Source organism: Gorilla gorilla, chromosome 3 (assembly GCF_029281585.2).
Source record: "Gorilla gorilla gorilla isolate KB3781 chromosome 3, NHGRI_mGorGor1-v2.1_pri, whole genome shotgun sequence".
NCBI lineage: Eukaryota > Metazoa > Chordata > Mammalia > Primates > Hominidae > Gorilla > Gorilla gorilla.
In genome coordinates, this window is record NC_073227.2 from 31580480 (window position 1) to 31596780 (window position 16301).

Here is a 16301-nt window from a genome sequence, read left to right on the forward strand (position 1 = left end):
ATCTGGAGTGCTGTGGTGCAATCTCAGCTTACTGCAACCTAGGACTCCCTGGTTCAAGTGATTCACCTGCCTCAGCCTCCCAAGTAGCTGGGATTACAGGCGCACACCACCACACCCAGCTAATTTTTTTTGTATTTGTAGTAGAGACGGGGTTTCACCATGTTGGCCAGGCTGGTCTTGATCTCCTGACCTTGTCATCCACCTGCCTCGGCCTCCCAAAGTGCTGGGATTACAGATGTCAGCCACCACACCTGGCCTATTTTCTAGTTTTTTAAAGATACATGGTTAGACTGTTTATTTGAAGTTTTTCTACTTTTTTGATGTAGTTGCATATAGCTATAAATCTCTCTTCGTACTGCTTTTGCTGTATCCTGTAGGTTTTTACGTGTCGTGTTTCCATTATCATTTGTTTCAAGAATTTTTCAATTTCCTTCTTAATTTCTTCATTGACCCACTGATCATTCAATATCATGTTGTATAATTTTCATGTGTTTGTATAGTTTCCAAAATTCCTCTGTTATTGGCTTCTAATTTTATTCCATTGTGATTAGAGAAGGTGCTTGATATTGTTTCAGTTTTTTGGAATGTATTAAAACTTGTTTTGTGGGCTAACATATTGTCTATCCTTGACAATGATTCATGTGTTGAGGAAAAGAATGTGTATACTGCAGTCATTGAATGAAATGTCCTGTAAATATCTATTTGGTACATTTGGTCTAAAATGCAGTTTACATCTGATGTTTCTTTGTTGATTTTCTGTCTGGATGATCTTTCCAAGGTAAAAGTGAGATGTTAAAGTCTCAAGCTATTATTGTAATTGAGGCCTATCTCTTTCTCTTTAGCTCTCATAATATTTGCTTATTTATTGCTCCAGTGTTGGGTGCATATATATTTACAATTGTTATATTCTCTTGCTAAATTAACCACTTTGTCATTATATAATGGCCTTCTTTGTCTCTTTTTATAGTTTTTGTCTTAAAATCTATTTTATGTGATATAAGTGTGGCCACTGCTGCTTTTTTTGTTTCCATTTGTGTGGAATATCTTTTTCTATCACATTATTTTCAGTCTATGTGTGTCTTTATAGGTGAAGTGTGTTTCTTGTAGGCAAAAGATCATTGAGTTTCATTTTTTTTTATCGATTTAGCCACTCCATGTCTTTTGATTGGAGAGTTTAGTCCATTTTCATTCAATGCTCTTATTGATAAATAAGGACTTACTTTTGCTATTTTGTTGGTTGTTTTCTGTTTTTTTTTTTTTTTTGTGGTCTTCTCTTCCTTCTTTCCTTCTGTCTTGTCTTCCTTTTAGACAAAGTGATTTTCTCTGGTGGTATATTTTACTTTTTATTTTTTGTATGTATGTTGTATATTTTTTATTTGAGGTTACCATAAAGCATGAAAATAAGTTCTTATAATCCATTGTTTTAAACTGATGACAACATAACACTGATTGCACAAACTAACAGACATACAAATAAAAAATTAATAAAAACTCTACACATCAACTGGATTCCCTCACTTTTAAACATTTTGTTTCTGTTTGTATCTTATTGGACTACCTATGTCTTGAAAAGTTGTTGTAGTTATTATTTTTGATCAGTTCAGTTTTTAGTCTTCCTATTTAAGATATGAGTGGTTTATACACCACAATTACAGCATTATAATATCCTGTGTTTTTCTGTGTACTTACAATTGCTGGTGAGTTTTGTACCTTTAGGTGATTCTTATTGCTCATTAATATTATTTTCTTTCAGATTTAAGAACTCCTATTAGCATTTCTTGTAAAACAGCTCTGGTGTTGATGAAATCCCTTAGCTTTTTGTTTGTCTGAGAAGGTATTTATTTCTTCTTTATGTTTGAAGGGTATTTTTGCCTGATATACTATTCTAGGGTAAAAAGGGTTTTTTTTCCTTCAGCACTTCAAATATATCATGGCATTCTATTCTGATCTGTAAGGTTTCCATTGAAAAGTCGGCTGCCAGACATATTGGTGCACCATTGTATATTATCTGTTTCTTTTCACTTGCTACTTTTAAGATCCTTTCTTTACCTTGATCTTTGGGAGACTGATTATTAAATCCCTTCTTTGGATTAAATCTGCTTTGTGTTCTATCACCTTCTTTACTTAAATATAGGTATTCTTCTCCAGGTTTGGAAAGGTCTCTTTTCATCCTTTTGAATAAACTTTCTACCTCTATATCTCTCTCTCTCCCTCCTCTGTAAAGCCAGTAACTTAGATTTGGCCTTCTGAAGATATTTTCTAAATCTCGTAGGCATGCTTCAACCTTTTTTATTCTTTCTTTTGTTCCCTCTGACTTTTGTTTCCTTTGACTTTCAAATAGTCTGCCTTCAAGCTCACTAATTCTTTCTTCTGCTTAATCAATTCTGTTATTAAGAGACTCTGATGCATTCTTCAGTATGTCAATGGCATTTTTCACTTCCAGAATTTCTGCTTGATTCTTTTTAATTGTTTCAATCTCTTTGTTAAATTTATCTGATAGGATTCTGAATTCTTTCTCTATGTTATCTTACATTTCTTTGAGTTTCCTCAAAACAGGTGCTTTGAATTCTCTGAAAAGCCACCTCTCTCTCTCTCTTTCTCTCTCTCTCTCTCTCTCTCTCTCTCTCTCTCTCTCTCTCTCTCTCTCTCTCTCTCTCTCTCTCTCTCTCTCTCTCTCTCTCTCTTTCTCTGGGATTGGTTCCTGGGGTCTTATTATGTTTATTTGATGCGGTCATGTTTTCCTGAATGGTCTTGATGCTTGAGGATATTCATTTGTGTCTGGACATTGAACAGTTATGTATTTATTGTAATCTTCACAGTCTGGGCTTGCTTATACCCATCCTTCCTTGGAAGGCTTTCCAGATATTCAAAGGGACTCGGGTTTTGTAATCCAAGTTTTTGATCACTGCTGCAATATCTGCAGCAGGGGCCAACACAAGCCCAGTAACATTGTGGCTCTTGCAGACTCACAGAAGTACCACCTTGGTAGTCTTGAATAACATCTGCAAGAATTATCTGTATTACCAGGCAGAGACTCTTATTCTCTTCCCTTAGTTTCCTCTAAATAAATGGAATCTCACTTTCTGTGCCGAGCTACCTGGAGCTGGGGGAGGGGTGACTCAAGCATCCGTGTGGCCACTACTCTGGTATGGGCCGGATCTAAAGGATCACTGTGATCACTACCTGGCTACCACCTATGTCTACTCAAAGTCCTAAGGCTCTACAATCTTCAGGTGGCAAAGCCAGCCAGGCTTATGTTGTTTCCTTCAGGGTTGCAAGATTCCCTGGCCTCATATTGTTCCTGATATGCCACCCAGGAAGCAAAGTGTAGAGTCAGAAACCTTAAAAACTTACCTGGTGCTCTGTTCTACTGCAGTTTAACTGGTCTTTAAACCACAAGACAAAGCTGTTCCTACTCTTCTGTCCCCTTTCCACAGGCAGAGGAGTCTTTCCCTGTGGCCACCACCATCTCGAGCCCATGCACAATATTGCCATGCTACTGTCAATTTTCACTTAAGGCCCAAGGGCTCTTCAGTCAGCTTCTGGTGAATGCTGTCTTGCCTGAGACTCACCTTTCAAGGCAATGAGCTCCCCTCTGGCCCAGGGAAGGTCCAGAAATGCCATCCGAAATCCAAGGCCTGGAATCTGGGACCCCAAAAGCCTGCTTAATGTTATACCCCATTGTGGTGGAGTTGGTACTTAAGATGCAAGACTAAGTCCCCTTTAGTCTTCCCTCCACTTTTCTCAAGCAAAAGTAGTCACTCCTCAGCCACTACAGCTGCGATTGTGCTAGGTCACACCAGAAAACTGAACATCTTAGAGTCTTGTGCAAGGCACAGGGTAAGTGCTGTCTGGGTACCACTGCTGATTATTCAGGGCCAAAGGACATTTTATTCGGAAATTGACAAATCCTGCCAAGACTGGGTCCTTTCCTTTAAGGCAGTGGGTTCCTTTCTATTCCAGGGTGTGCTAGAAATGTAGTCTCAGAAATAGGGCCTGCAATGCGGGCCTCACAAGTCTTCCCAGTGCCCTATCTTACTGTGGCTGAGCTAGTACCCAAGTTGCAAGACAAAGTTCTCTTTACTCTTCCATCTCCTTTTGTCAAGCAGAACAAAGGACTCTCATTCAGAGCTATGAGCTGCACTGCATGGGGTTGGAAAAAGGGTGCAGGTACTCCCTTACTTGCCCTGGCTGGTGTTTCACTAGTTTGCACGCCCCCGGAGTCCACTAGCTTTGAACCCAGCACGTCACTAGACTTGCCTAAGAGTTACAGTCATTGTGGCCTAGACTGCCTTTCAAGTTTATTTAGGATCCCAGAGTAGTATAGCCTACAATGGCAAGGCTTGCAGAAACTCAAGTTTTATCCACTGAGATGTGCAATTCCCCTCTGGTTAGGGCTCATCTAAATGCTCCCTCCCTGGACGCTGGATGAGTTCTGCCTGACGATACTTTTTGCTGTGACAGGGCAGCACTATGTTCCAGTGCATAGTTCCCACAATTACTGCATTACTGCAGTCCCCCACCACCAAATGCAGATTCTCTACACCACATGGCCACTGCTGGAGGGCGGGGGAGGAATGGTGTTGGCCACTCAAGACTGTCTTTCATCACTCTTCAATGCCTCTTTCATCAATATAAAATTAAAATCAGTTACTATAATTGCTCACCTGATTTTTTATTCTTTTGAAGGTGATTTTTTTTTCTGTACATTGTTGTTAAATTTGATGTTGCAGTGGGGAGTACAATCAGCGAAGACTTCTATTTGGCTGTATTACACCACCTCCTCTCTTAGTAAAGGAAAAATTTAAAAATGAAAACCTTTTTTTTTTATTTAATTTCAATTTTTCAAAAAATGTTTAATTTTTTGTACTCAATTTTATTTTTTGCCTTTTATCTAAACTTGAATTATTATTTCTGCCTTTATTGTCATACTTAACATACCAAAATTAAATTTCTCATTTAAATAGAAGTACTTTTATGGTTGTATACTTTATATTTAAATTTTTCATGCTAGCTTTTTAAGTTTTAATTTTGGTACAAGTCATGAGTTGGGAATCAATTCTGTTCCAAAGGATCAGGGAGTTGTTTGAACACCATTCATTGTCATTTAATTTTAGTCATACATTAAATTAATAGATGTATTTGTCTATTTCTGCTCTGTCTAGCTTTAATAATATGTTGCTTACTTCTCCAATAAGAAAACTTTAATTATGGCAGCTTTAAGCAATTATTTCAATATTTGGTAAAGAAAGTCTTCTTTTATTATTCCTCTTTTCAAATTTAATTTTAACTTGTGAAGAGTGTTTTCCGGACAAATTTTTCACATAGATTTTTTTAATAAGAAAAATAATTCTACTAGAGTTTCTGACTGTCATAAAATATATAAGTTAATCTAGAATTCTGTATTTATTAATTTAATCACCATCTTCTTCATGTCCTCCATTGATTTTCTGTCAACATTCTCATGATGGTATCATATGTCTCTTTTAATATTTATTTTAGTTGCTTATATTTCTGTCACTAATTCAATAGGGTATTTTGTCTTGAAAATATTTTCTACCTGGCTAATATTGGTATACAAGAAGGCTCTTATTCTTTCAAATATCTCATAATTGTTCGTGTTCTAAATTCTTTTATTAATTCAAATAATTGTTCCATTGATTTTTTGAGAGGTGTACACTTATAATATTTACAATTATGTTTTGTTTAAATGTTCACTATTTATAACATGTTTTAAAATTTTAACTTAATTATATTGGACAGTATGGAGAATCATAACAAAATTTCCCTGTGCTGACTTTGACATGACTTTTTCCAGTAACTTGCCTTTAAACATGATGGTTGTTATTAGTTTAGGATAGACTACTTAAATGTTGCTACACTTTATTTTGAGTGGATATTTGCGGGTTTTTTTTTTTTTTTAAATCAAAAGTGAATTTTAGGCCAGGCATGTTGGCTCATGCCTGTAATCTCAGCATTTTGGGAGACTGGCAGGAGGATTACTTGAGCCTAGGAGTTCGAAACCAGCCTGGACAAGATAGCAAGACCTCTTTTGTACCAAAAATAAACATAATACTAAAACAATAGCTGGTGCCAAACACCTGTAATCCCAGTTCCTTCCGAGGTTACTGTGGGAAGATAGCTTGAGCCAAGGAGGTAAATGCTGCAGTGAGTCATGATTCTGCCACTGCACTCCAGCCTGGGAGATCCTGTTTCAAAAAAAGAAGTGAATTTTAAATAACAGATGCGTGAATATAAAATCGACAGTCATGCAGCCTGTGTTCTAGCAATGTTGCTACTCACAGAAAACGTTAAGAAAATTATTCAATTAATCGTAACTTTGAATTTCTCATTTGAAAAGTGTCAATGATAATGTTTCTATTATCTTTCTACTCAGAAAATTAGGTAAGGTAATTCTTGTGAAATTATTACTTGACAATGCTGGGCAATGTTAAGTGCTAAATAAATATTAGTATTATTATTTACCATGATTATCTCCTTGTTTTCTCCGGAAAATGTTTAATTTAATGAGTAGATATACATTTCTCTAAAATTGAAAAAGTGTCTGGCCTATAGTAAACAATAACTTCTAGCATCACTATTGATGATATTAAATTATGGCTTTATCTAAATTAACAAACACTGCAAGGATGTTACTTTTTTTCCTAAATATGTGGATTTTTTTAGTTATATTTTTGTCATTTTCTTCTAGCTTAATTCTACTTTTGTCAAAGAATATCTCTTCAACTTTTCACACCTTTGATATTTGTTTGCACATGCTCTTTGTCATACAATATAGTAAGTTTTGGTAAATGTTCTCTGTGATCTGAAAAAGGAAGTGTATTTTGAAGTTCTTGAGTTCAGTGTTCTGTATTTGTCAATTAAACCATGTATATTTCTATATATTTATTGATGTTTTTGTGCATTTGTTCTCAGATAATGAGAGGTGTGTTAAAATTCCCACTATGATTCAGATGTATGTATTTCTTTTTAGTGCTGTGAGTTTTTACTTTATTTGATATTTTTAAGTGAGTTACTGGAGCATGCCATTTTAGAATCACTATTTCTTTCTGGTTAATTGACCATTGTATCTTTGAACTATTCCTCTATCATGAACGTGTATATTTTTGTGCTCAATTCTTCATTGTTAGACATTTATTTAGCTAAACTATCTTTCTTTTACTGTTTAGATACTAGGTTTAGATTATAAATGTGTATGAAGTTGCTTTTATTTTAGTCATTGTTTTGAGATTGTAACATGAATCCTTGCCTTAATACAGTCTAATATAAATTGATTTTTACAATGTTTAAAACACTTTAATTTCTTTTTCTCCTTTTCCTGATACATGAGCTAGTGTTGTAATATGTTTTAATTTTACTTATATAAACCAACAATATTCATTGTTGGTTTTTAAATATATTTTATGTTTTTTCCATTTGAATCTTTTTTATTTTTATTTTAGTTTAGATTCAGGGAGTACATGCATAGGTATCTCACATGGGTATACCTCATAATTCTGAGGTTTGGGTTATGGATGGTTCCATCACCCAGGTACTGAGCATAGAACCCAACAGGTAGTTTTTCAGCACAAGATCCTCTCCCCACCATTCTCCTCTAGCAGTCCTCAGTGTCTATTATTCTCCTATTTGTGTCCATGTATATTCAATGTTTATTTCCTTTTTATAAGTGAGAACATGCAGTATTTGGTTTTCTGTTTCTATGTTAATTTGCATATGATAATGGCCTGCAGCTGAATCCATGTTGCTAATAAGGACAAGATTTTACTCTTTTTCATGGTCGTGTAGTCTTCCATGTATATGTACCACATTTTATTTATCTTATCCACTGATGATGTTAATATGGTTTGCATCTCTGTCCCTGTCCAAATCTCATGTCAAACTGTAATCCTCAGTGTTGGAAGTGGGGCCTGCTGGCAGGTGATTGTATCATGGGGATGGAGTTCTCATGGATGGTTTAGAACCAACCCTTTGGTGCTGTTTTCCTGATAGCATTCTCATGAAATCTGGTTGTTTAAAAATATGTGGTGTCCCCCGACCCCATCTCACTCCCTTTCTTCTGCTCAGGCTATGTAAGACATGCCTGCTTTCCATTACCCTTCTGCCATGAGTGAAAGTTTCCTGAGGCCTTTCCAGAAGCCGTCATGCTTCCCTTACAACCCACAGAACTATGAGCCAGTTAAACCTCTTTTCTTTATAAAGTAACCAGACTCACGTATTACTTTATAGCAGTACAAGAGAAAACTAATACAAATGGGCACCTAGGTTGATTCCACGTCTTTACTATTGTGAATAGCACTGAGATGAACACAAAAGTACATGTGTCTTTTTAGTAGAACAATTTATTTTCCTTTGAGTGTATACCCAGTAATGGAATTGCTGTGTCAAATGGTAGCTCTGTTTTAAATTTTTTTTAAATTCTCCAAACTGCTCCCCACAGTGCCTGAATTAATTTGTATTCCCACCAACAGTGTATAAGCATTTCCTTTTCTCCACAGCCTTGCCAGCATCTGTTATTTTTTGACTTTTTACTAATTTCCATTCTGACTAGTATATAATTATTGTTTTGATTTGCATTTCTCTGATCAGTGATGTTGAGCTTTTTTTTCATATGTTTGTTGGCTGCTTGCATGTATCTTTTGAGAAGTATCTGTTCAAGTCTTTTGCCCATTTCTTAATTGTGTTATTTGATTTTTCCTTGTTGATGTTTAATGTCCTTGTAGATTCTGGATATTAGATCATTTTCAGATGTATAGTTTGTAAATATTTTCTCCCAATCTGTAGCCTGTTTGTTTACTCTGTTGATAATTTATTTTACTATGCAAAAGTTCTTTAGTTTAATGAGGTATCACTTGTTAATTTTTGTTTATGTTGCAATTGCTTTAGAGAGCTTAGCCATAAATTCTTTCCCAAAACCAATATCGAGAAGGGTATTTACTAGATTTTCTTCCAGGATTTTTACAGTTTGAGGTCTTGCACTTAAATATTTTATCCATATTGAGTTAATTTTTGTATATGGTGAAAGGTAGAGAACCAGTTACATTCTTCTGCATATGGCTAGCCACCTATCCTAGCACCATTTATTTAATCGGGAGTCCTTTCCCCATTGCTATTTTCATTGACTTTGTCAAAGATCAGATGGTTGGAGGTGTGTGGCTTTATTTCTGGATTCTGTATTCTGTTTCATTGGTCTACATATCTGTTTTTGTATGAATGCCATACTGTTTTGGTTGCTGTAGCCTTATAGTATAGTTTGAAGTGAGTAATGTGATACTTGCAGCTTTATTCCCTTTGCTTACGATTGCTTTGGATGTTTGGGTTTATTTTGGGTTCCATGTGAATTTTAGAATAGTTTTTTTTTTCTAATTCAGTGAAAAAAAGAGGCATTTTGATAACAATAGCACTGAAACTGTACATTTTATTGGGCAGTTTGGCATTTTAATGTTATTGTTTCTTTTAATCTATGAGCATGGAGTAGTTTTTCCATTTATTTTTGTCATCTCTAATTTCTTTCAGATGTGTTTTGTAGTTCTCCTTGTACAGACGTTTTACCTCCTTGTTTCTGTGTATTTCTAGGTATTTCATTTTTGGTGGCTATTGCAAATGGGATTGTGTTTGTGATTTGACTCTCAGCTAGAATGTTATTAGGGTATAGAAATACTACTGATGTTTTTACACTGATATTATATTCTGAAACGTCACTGAAATTGTTATCTTATCCAGGAGACCGTTAGAGTCTTTAGCTTTTTCTATGTATAGGATCATGTCATCAGCAAAGATAGTTTTACTCCTTTTCCTATTTAAAATCATTTTATTTCTGTCTTTTGCCTGATTGCTCTGGCTAAGACTTCCAGAATTATGTTGAATAGGAGTGGCGAGAGTGGTCTTGTTCTGGTTCCCAAGAGGAATAGTTTTAGCTTTTGCCCATTCAGTATGATGTTGGCTGTGGGTTTCTCATAGATGGCTCTTACTATTTTGAGGTACGTTCTTTCAATGCCTAGCCTGTTGGGGGATTTGTCCTGAAAGGATGTTGAGTTTTATCAAAGGCTTTTCTTTGCATCTATTGAGATAATAATGTAATTTTTGTTTTTGATTCTGTTTATGTAGAATCACATTTATTGATTTGTATATGTTGAACCAATCTTGTGTCCCAGGAATAAAGCCCACTTGATCATGCTGAAGTAACTTTTTGATGTGCTGCTGTAGTTGATTTGCCAGGATTTTGTTAAGGTTTTTACACCTATGTTCATTAGGAATATTGGCTTGAAGTTATCTTGTCTCTGCCAGATTTTGGTATCAGGATGATGCTGGCTTTGTAAAATGAGTTAGGGAGGAGTCCTACCTCCTTATTTTCTGAAATACTTTCAGACGGATTGTTGTCAGTATTTTGCACTTCTGGTAGAATTTGGCTGTGAATCCATCTGGTCCATTTGTTGTTGTTGTCGTTGCTGTTGTTGTGAGATTGTTTTATTACTGATTCAGATTGTGGAACTTGTAATTAGTCTGTTCAGGTTCTCACTTTCTTTCTGGTTCAATATTGTGAGGTTGTGTGTTTCCGTAACAGGCTCTGAAGATATTTTGTATTTTTTGGGATTGTTTGTAATGCCATCTTTGTCATTTCTAATTGTGTTTGTTTTAATCTTTTTTCTTCTTTGTTAATCCAGTTAGCATTCTATCAATCATGTTTATTCTTTTGAAGAACTGACTCTTGGTTTCATTGAGCTTAAAATGGACTTTTGCATCTCAATTACATTAAGATCTTCTCTGATTTGTTTATTTATTTCTTTTGCTATCTTTGGAGTTTTTTTTTTTTTTCTTGTTCCTCTAAGTGTGACGTTACGTTGTTAATTTGAGATCTTTCTAACTGCTTGATGGAGACATTTAGCACTGTAAACTTTCCTCTTAGCACTGCTTTAGTTGCAACCCAATTAGTTTGGTAAGTTGAGTCTCTGTTTTCATTAATTTCAAATAGTTTTTTATTGCCACCTTAATTTTGTTGTTCACCCAAGAATTATTTAGGAGCAAGTTTCTAATTATCATGTTTTTGCATAGTTTTGAGAGTTGTTCTTTTTAATAATTTCTATTTTTACTGCACTGTGGTCCAAGAATGTTGTTGGTATAATTTCTACATTTTTGAATTTATTGAATTTATTGAGACTGGCTTTATGACTGAGCATGTGGTCAATCTTAGAATATGTTTCATATGTGGATGAGAAGAATGCTGTATTGTTGGGTAGAGTATTCCGTAGACGTCTCTGATGTCCAATTGGTCAAATGTTGAGTTTAAGTTCTGAACTTCTGAACTTCTTTGTTATTTTTCTTCCTCAATTTTTTTGTGTGTCTAATTCTATTGGTAGGGTATTGAATTCCCCTGCTATTATTGTATGACTGTGTATGTGTTTTCATAGGTTAAGAAAAACTTGTTTTATGATTCTGGGTGCTCCTATGTTGGATGCATACATATTTATGATAGGTAAGTCATCTTGTTGAATTGAACCCTTTATTATTGTTTAATGCCCTTCTTTGGTCTTCCTGATCATTGTTGGTTTATAGCCTGTTTTATCTGGTATGAGAATGATGACTCCTGCTCTTTTATGTTTTTCCCTCTTTTTTGTTTCTCCATCCATTTACTTTAAGCCTGTGAGTGATGTTACATGTGACATGGGTTTCTTGAAGACAGCAGACAGTTGGGTCATGTTTTTTATTCACCTTGCCACTCTGTGCCTTTTAAGCAGGTGTTTAGACCACTTACATTCAACATTAGTATTGATATGCAAGATTTTGATCCAGTCATTGTGTTGTAAGCTGGTTGTTTTGTAAACTTGATCGTATAATTGTCTTATATTGTCTGTGTGCTATGTGCTTGTGTGTTTTTTGTGGTAGCAGGTATCAATCTTTCATTTCTATGTTTAGCATTCCCTTAAAGACCCCTTTTAAGGCTGGTATAGTGGTAACAAATTTCCTTGGTGTTTGCTTTTTTGATAATGTTTTAATTTATCCTTCCTTTATGAAGATTCATTTAGAAGAATATAAAATTCATGGTTGAAATTTTCTTTGAAGATGCTGAAAATAGGCCCCTAATCTCTTCTGGATTGTAAAGTTTCTGCTGAGATCTGCTGCTAACCTAATAGGGTTCCTTTTGTAAGTGACCTGAACTTTCTTTCTAGCTGCTTTTAAGACTTTTTGTGAGTGTTGACATTGGTGAATCTGATGACTGTGTGTTTTGGAGACATTTGCCTTCATAGTATCTCACAGGGGTTCTCTGTATTTCTTGAATTTGTATGTCTACTTCTCTAGCCATATTGGGAAAATTTTTATGGGCTGTATCCTCAACTATGTTTTCCAAGTTTCTTACTCTCTCTCCCTCTCTCCTTCTCTCTCAGGAATGCCAGTAAGTCATAGATTTGGTCTCTTTATATAACCCTATATTCTTAGAGGTTTATTCATTTTTTAAAATTCTTTTTTAAAAATTTTTGTCTGGGTTAATTTCAAGAACTAGTCTTCAAGTCTGAGAATATTTTCTCATCATGGTCTATTTTTCTGTTAATGCTTATGACTATATTATGAAATCTTTGTAATAGTGAATTCTTCAATTCTAGAAGTTCAGTTTGGTTCTTTTTTTAATATGGCTGTTTTGTCTTTCAACTTTTGGATCTTTCTTACTGGGTTCCTTGTTTTCCTTGGATTGGGTTTCAACTTTCTCCAGGTTCTTGATGAGCTTTTTGATGTCCAGATTCTGAATTCTATATCTGTCATTTCAGTCATTTCAATCTGTTTAAGAACCATTGCTGGGGGGGCTAGTGTGTTTGAAGGTAAAAAAACACACTGGCTTTTTAAATTGCCAGAATTCTTTCACTTATTATTTCTCATCTGAGAGGGCTAGTGTTTCTTTAACTGTGATGTAGGTTGAGTGTAGTCAATTGGCTTCATTTCTGGATGCTTTCAAAAGGTCAAGGATCTATAAAGGATCTCAATTTGTGGCTGAAGATTTCCTTAGGTTTTACAGGCACTGTGTACTGGCAAAATATTTTTGGCATTGTAATTTGGACCGTGATACAGTAGGTGGTGCTTAAGAATGACAGCTGACAGATAGGCTCTTATTCAGCCACATGGCTCTTCTGCATTTCAACATGTTCACTTATGCTGTGTGATCAGGAAGAAAATGGATGACTGTCCCTCACCAGGTCTACTCTTAAGCTTTAAATTAGCCACCACTGATCACTGATAGCACACCCACATTTTCTTTTGTATTAGTTTGTTCTCACACTGCTAATGAAGACATACCCAAGATTGGGTAATTTATAAAGGAAAGAAGTTTAATTGACTCACAGTTGAGCATGGCTGTGGAGGCCTCAGGAAATTTACAATCATGGCAGAAGGGGAAGCAAACAAGTCCTTCTTCACATGGCAGCATCAAGGAGAAGTGCAGAGCAAAGGTGGGGAAATCCCCTCATATAACCTCCAAATCTTGTGAGAACTCACTATCATGACAGCAGCGTGGAGGTAACAGCCCCCATGATTCAATTACCTCCCACCAGGTACCCTACAATTCAAGATGAGATTTGAGTGAGGACACAGCCAAACCATATCACTTTTTAATGTGTTCCAGGCCTCCAGGCTGTGGGACTCCCTCAGACAGTGGCCATGGATGGCTGACAGGACGCATTCTTCCCAGTCTGGCCCTGTGAAGGTAGGCATGCCCCATTCCTCCACCAGCCCAAGAACATGGGTATCTCAACCCTCTCAGTGTTCTGAGAATGGGGGCTACTCTCCTGCTTAGGGACTTCCCATGTTGGTAAGTCTTGCCTGATTAGGAGCAGTAGGGGTGGGAGGCCACACATCTCTGGATGTTTTCTAGGGGAACACAGAGCTGTGCCCACCTACAGATTTCAAGCGGGGGCAGGGTCACTGTGCTGGAAGCCCAAGCTCCACAGTCTAGCCTGGCTAGCTCATTGTTGTTTGAAACAGTCAATATTTGTTTGTATTTACAAACATTTCTAGCCATTTTATTCACTTTTATTCATTCTTTGGATGATTTTCTTTCTGCCTAAACACATTTAATATTTCCTTTACTGAATGACTTTACTGCCAATCCAATGGCAGCTATTGGTTTTGGTTTTTGTTTGTCTGAAAATATCTTCATGCTCTTTTAAAACATCAATTTCTGGGTATTGAATTTTAAGATTGCAAGGTTTTTATCAGAAATTTTAAGATTTTATTTCATTGCCTTCTGGCTTCTGTTGATTCTGTTGAGCATTTGTCATATTATTACTTCAGTGAATGCAATGTGTCCTCTCCGGATTTTTTTTTTTAAGATATTGACTTTGGTTTTCAGCAGTTTTACTATAATATGACTGACTGTGGGTTTGCTTATTTGTTTGTTTTTGCATTCATTCTGTTTGAGATTTGTAACTTTCTTATCTCTTATATTGAAGTGATATCTTTCAATAGTTTTATAAGGTTTTCAGCCATATATCTGCCAATATTGCCTTTCTATTTTAATCTTCTTCCTCTCTGATATTTCAATTATATGTATATTAGAACTTGTCATTGTATCACATTTGTATCTAATGCCTTTTTTCTGTTGTCCATCTATTTGTCTCTTCACATTTCAGTCTGTCTATTTTTCCTGACTTGTCTTCCAGTTCACTAATTTTCTCTTCAGTTATCTAACCTTCTAAAAGCATCTACTGAATTATTTCAGTTATTTTATCTTCAGTTCTATAATTTTTATTTTATTGTCAATTATATGTTTTATGTCTCCTTAAAAAAAGTTCCATCTTGTTATATAATTACTTGAATGTAGTAAACATAGATATTTTTAAGTGTGTGTCTAATAAATTCTACCTATGCATCTCCCATGGATCTATTTCTCTTTCTCATTTTATTTTATTGATAGTTCCGTGAAATAGTGTCTTCCCGTATACTAGTTTATATGTGATTGTTATGTATTGCATATAAATTTGTAGTAAAATAATTTTGTAAATTATATTACATTTCTCATAAGATTTACATATTTTTTTCTATTTGATTGCTATATTGTGGGCATATATGCCTTTTTTTAAATCCAGTTGCTTGTCATCATCCTCTGTAGCACATGACAACATACCTCTAGGAACCAAAATATCTAATGCCCAGAAGTCAGTAAGGGGTTAATTGGACAATGAATGCATTCACCTTCAGGTATTACATATGTTTTATAGTTCAGAAATGAGTGTTACAGAAATGGAAATAGACTATTTTTCTTTGTAAATATTATCACTTTTTACATCTTTATCTTGTACTCATTGACTCAGATGTCTACCTCTACCTTATTCATTCACTTCTTGCACCGACCCAGGGAGGAGAGAAGATCCTGGATTCACAGAGCCTAAAAAAGAAAAGCAGAATATAAATAAAAAACTATAATAAATTAAAACATGCTCTGATAAGTGATGTTAAGAATGTTGTGGACTCTCTGCAAGATATTATTTGTGTCATGTGACAGAATTTTTAAATCAATTAAGTCCTAGATGGTGACATATAAATAACTTTGCCATTATTTGCATGCTTAGAAGTATCCTCTGAACACAAAAGGGAAAACTGGGCAAAATAAGTGATCTAATATAATGTTTATCAAAATGCAGGATGCGTGGTTCCATAGTGTTATAATTAAATAATATTAAATCACACACTGAAAGAGTTCTTCCCTTTAATTTTTTTCAATACTGATCTCAAGAGAAAGTCCGAGATATTGTTTTACTTGTTAATCTCTTCTCTTAAAGAAAGTGCAGATTCCCAGCTCTGAGCATTTGGCCGGCAACAGTATCTATCTAGAATTTAATAACGTTGTCCGTGTCTGTTGTTTTTTATTGCATTTGTTTGTATTGTTATATTTTATTTATTACAAGTGGTACAAGTTTTCCTTCTGTGTTAGTGATTTTTTTTTACTTTTAAAGATAGTATGTTAGTTAAAAAGTGAATCAATACAAAATGTAAACTATTAGATTGAAGCATATGAAATTCTCAATATTTACCCATTTTTGAACTATGAAAATGACAATATTACATGATGCAAACTAATTGTAATAATACAGGTGGGGTGTGATAAGGGAACTTTTGTTATGATGTAGAAGAATGGCTGAAATCTGGGAATACTTATAATATAATGGGTAGCTTTTACAGGCACTCCTATGGGTAACACTGACTAAAAGAGCTTTTTCTTTTGTCCTCTCCTTATGTGTGCAAATCCTTTTATTTTAACAAGAAGAGTGAGAACTGACTTTGATTTCAGCCTTCAAGCC

At 35.1% G+C, this 16301-nt stretch overlaps 1 long non-coding RNA gene across 1 annotated transcript in view; it reads left to right on the plus strand.

Annotated features, from left to right (window-relative positions):
- Positions 1-13726, plus strand: part of LOC134758304 (uncharacterized) — a 223030-nt gene extending 209304 nt beyond the window's left edge. The window contains exon 3 of the long non-coding RNA XR_010133349.1: positions 13628-13726. This is a non-coding gene — a long non-coding RNA (uncharacterized lncRNA). The remainder of the gene's footprint in view (positions 1-13627) is intronic.
- Positions 13727-16301: the final 2575 nt, after the last annotated feature.